Source organism: Pseudorasbora parva, unplaced genomic scaffold (assembly GCF_024679245.1).
Source record: "Pseudorasbora parva isolate DD20220531a unplaced genomic scaffold, ASM2467924v1 scaffold_31, whole genome shotgun sequence".
NCBI lineage: Eukaryota > Metazoa > Chordata > Actinopteri > Cypriniformes > Gobionidae > Pseudorasbora > Pseudorasbora parva.
In genome coordinates, this window is record NW_027125103.1 from 590,725 (window position 1) to 593,610 (window position 2,886).

A 2,886-nucleotide genomic window follows, 5' to 3' on the forward strand; every position below is an offset into this window, starting at 1 on the left:
CCATCCTGAGAAAGGGACATTTATTTGAGTTCATGTGTTTGAGTTGTGATGTTATAGCATTAAAAACCCAGAGTATTGTGAAAGCAGATTCACATAAATGGAGTGTGTGTGTGTATGATGATCATTCTCAATAAGAGCTTCTGTAGTCGTCTGACAGAAATAAAGTTAATCTGGTTAGTAATGTGTGAAGCTGGACATAAGTGTACTTTTTTGGGAGGTGTTATTCCAACAAAAATTCAACGTCTGCCCTATGTTGGAGCTTGGGTCATTGAACTTCAAAACAATTTTCATTTTCAACCAAAATCTACCGTCTGACTGATGTCACACATTGACATACTGTGCCTGCTGGGTAACATCTGACAAGAGCTCTAATCACAACTGGTATAATGCAGATGCCAAAGAAATCGGAGCCATCTAAGACCTGTCCAGTGTCCTAATGTTGTTCAAGTTGAAATACCTTTAGTGAGCCAGCTGAGGGCACTATAAACTCAAGGCTGGTGAGCAGATTGTTTGCATCAGTCACCACTATAGTAGAACAGGGTTTAATATCACAGTTTTTTTATTTCAATGTTTGACATTATGCCGACAAAATGAAGTCATTCAAGAACACAGGCCTATGCCCCATTACAGGCATCGCTGGAATCGGCTGGAAAAGGATTTTATCAGTCCCAAGGTCAGGATATCACCAGTGAGGCCATCTTCCTTCATACACCACTGGATTATTTCACAAAGTTATATAAGAAGATAAGCAAAACAAGTCATGTCACTTATCTCACGCATGATTGTTTTAGCGTGTGGAAATGTTGGCCAGCAATTGGAAAAGTTTATAATTTCCACAAGTATGTTAACTAGCAGAGGCAGTGAGGTACCAAATAGCCTGTAAGAGAAGTTTGGTGACAGCTGAGGAAGAGTCACTTACACTTTCCCTGAATTTTTCCGTATGTCGAGCATTTTTCCACACCTCTTCCTCATGCCCCCTACTTAGCCTGTAAAGCTCCTCGACAGCTGAGATTGGTTCTAGCTCGGCTGCAGCTGTTTCCCGCTCTTACAGTTGGAAATCATGGGGAGCTGTTGCCAAATACTTTCAATGGAAAGTTGCTAAAGCCTGCTCAGAGTTGCTAAAGGATCTCATACGCTAATTAGCATATTTGTGATGTCCATGCGTCATTTGCAGCGTCAGCCCTTTACTTTTGTTTGCTTCTTTCTTGTGTGTAACATACTGTATTTTAATCCAGCCAATTTCTGTCAACGTAACAAATCTGAAATAGTGTTTAAAACTACATGTTAACAAGCAGTCACTTTCTTTGCACAAAAGTCCTGATTTATAATAGACGTCGACAAAATCACCATAGATGTAAGGTAAAGACAATGGCTGCGTTGTGATTTCAGCGTTATTTAAATGTAAAGTCATCCCATAACTGAATGTCGTTCTTATTTGTTTATCTGACACACGCAGTCACAATAACCAGAGTTCTGTACAATTAAAAATACAATAATAAAATACAATTGTAACACCTTTCAGAATGAGATAGGAACTGGTTGAACTTAAATTTTAATCACAAAATAATTATCAAAACAGAAACCAAAACGGGCCCTTTTTATCTGACTGCCACACACGAACATGAAAAACAAAATTTGCATAAGCAGCAAATGTCTGTGGCTCCCTGTCTCTCTGTTGCTGTTTTTCATGTCCACAGGTTGAATGGACAATAATGTGGTATTTAGGCCAAGTAATGTGAATTTTAGCAGGGGAACTCCACTAAAAAAACCCAGTAGAGTTTACCGGGTTTTTTTTTTTACCGGGGAACCCCCGTTTGAGCTAGTTTTGAGTAGCGATTTGGCAGGTTTTGTTGTAAAAACCTGGCAACTCTGCTCTCCATGGCTCTCTGTCTCTCCTTCCACTGTTGTCACTCCTCTTTATTTTCTCGAGACTGCTTTCATGGCTGTCGGCCCCACCGTGTCTTCCACGACAATAACAGACAAAAACAAATAGAAAAAGACAGTAAATAATATATCATTGAATATATCATGAGCATAAAAATTATACATATAATCTTTAGTGGGAAAAAAACACTAGTCCCAAAATGGAACCCCACAAGTAAGGCCCTGTTAGACTAGATTTTGACCACTTCATTAAGTTTTGTTTTATAGAAAGCCTTTCTTTAAAGTGAATTTCGTTTGTATAAATTGTATCTTAATTTTATTTAATGTTTCATAAGCCAGTTGCCTGGATTTAATAAATAGGCTATAGCAGACAATATTGCGCTCACTTGCAATGCTCGTAAGCTAAAGCACGTCCCATAGATGGACTGAAACTTATAGCGTATAGCATTATTTAGCTTTTTTGTGGAACTATTTCTGTTGGCAGAGCTCAGTTTGAGTCAAATATAACACTACTGAAGTGTAAATATGAGTCAAAGGGAAATCAAATCTTTCTTTCTTTTCTTTGTTATTGTGTTATCATATTTAGGACGTCTACAGTATAGAACTAAGCTGAAAGCATAGCCACAAGGGATCAAGTGTCTTTGTATTGAGAGAGTTTAATCCCAGTTGCATGTTGTGCTGTGTGTAAAGCATCAAGTCTTACACATACAATTCTTCATGCACCCTTTTGTGCCAAACACTGACTGGAGTCCAAGAGAGAGGAGAGATTACTTTTATTTCTAACCCATCCTCACTCAGATCTCTCACTTTCTCACTTCTGGTCTCTCTCTTTGTTTCTCCACCTCCGTCCTGTGAGAATATAAAAACTCTCAACAAATGTTCCTCCCACACACAGAATTCGGGGCAGTGAAAGCACAGTCCTACACACTGACGGAGGTCTGAACAATAGACACACCTCCTGATAAATCTGCCTCTCACTTCTGCTGTTCATCAATCCATTTC